Raw genomic sequence first — 369 nt, forward strand, 5'->3', positions numbered from 1 at the left:
AAAAAATTCCAGTTAAACAAATGAAACTTAATAGGCAAATACTACATCAGATTGTCGTTCCCTTATATGGGTGTAAATGCTCTATGTCATGACATCATTTAATATTTTCAGTACAGCTTAATATTTGATCAAAATAATTAAAATTTGTCTGTGTATAGTGTGAATACGTCTAAACTTATTACATACACCAATTTTCTTTTTCTATCTTCAAGCTGCCTTTTATGATCCTGATGCCATCAGGTTATACCATTACCTTCAATTAATTTTCTTCTAGAAGCTTGTTTTCTATACAACATTGGAGTATCTAGATTCATTTCACTCAACCTTTTTTTCCAAAGTCCCATAAAAAAAAGTGCAAATGCCAGACTT

The sequence above is a fragment of the Penaeus monodon genome, chromosome 23, assembly GCF_015228065.2.
Source record: "Penaeus monodon isolate SGIC_2016 chromosome 23, NSTDA_Pmon_1, whole genome shotgun sequence".
Taxonomy (NCBI): Eukaryota; Metazoa; Arthropoda; class Malacostraca; order Decapoda; family Penaeidae; genus Penaeus; species Penaeus monodon.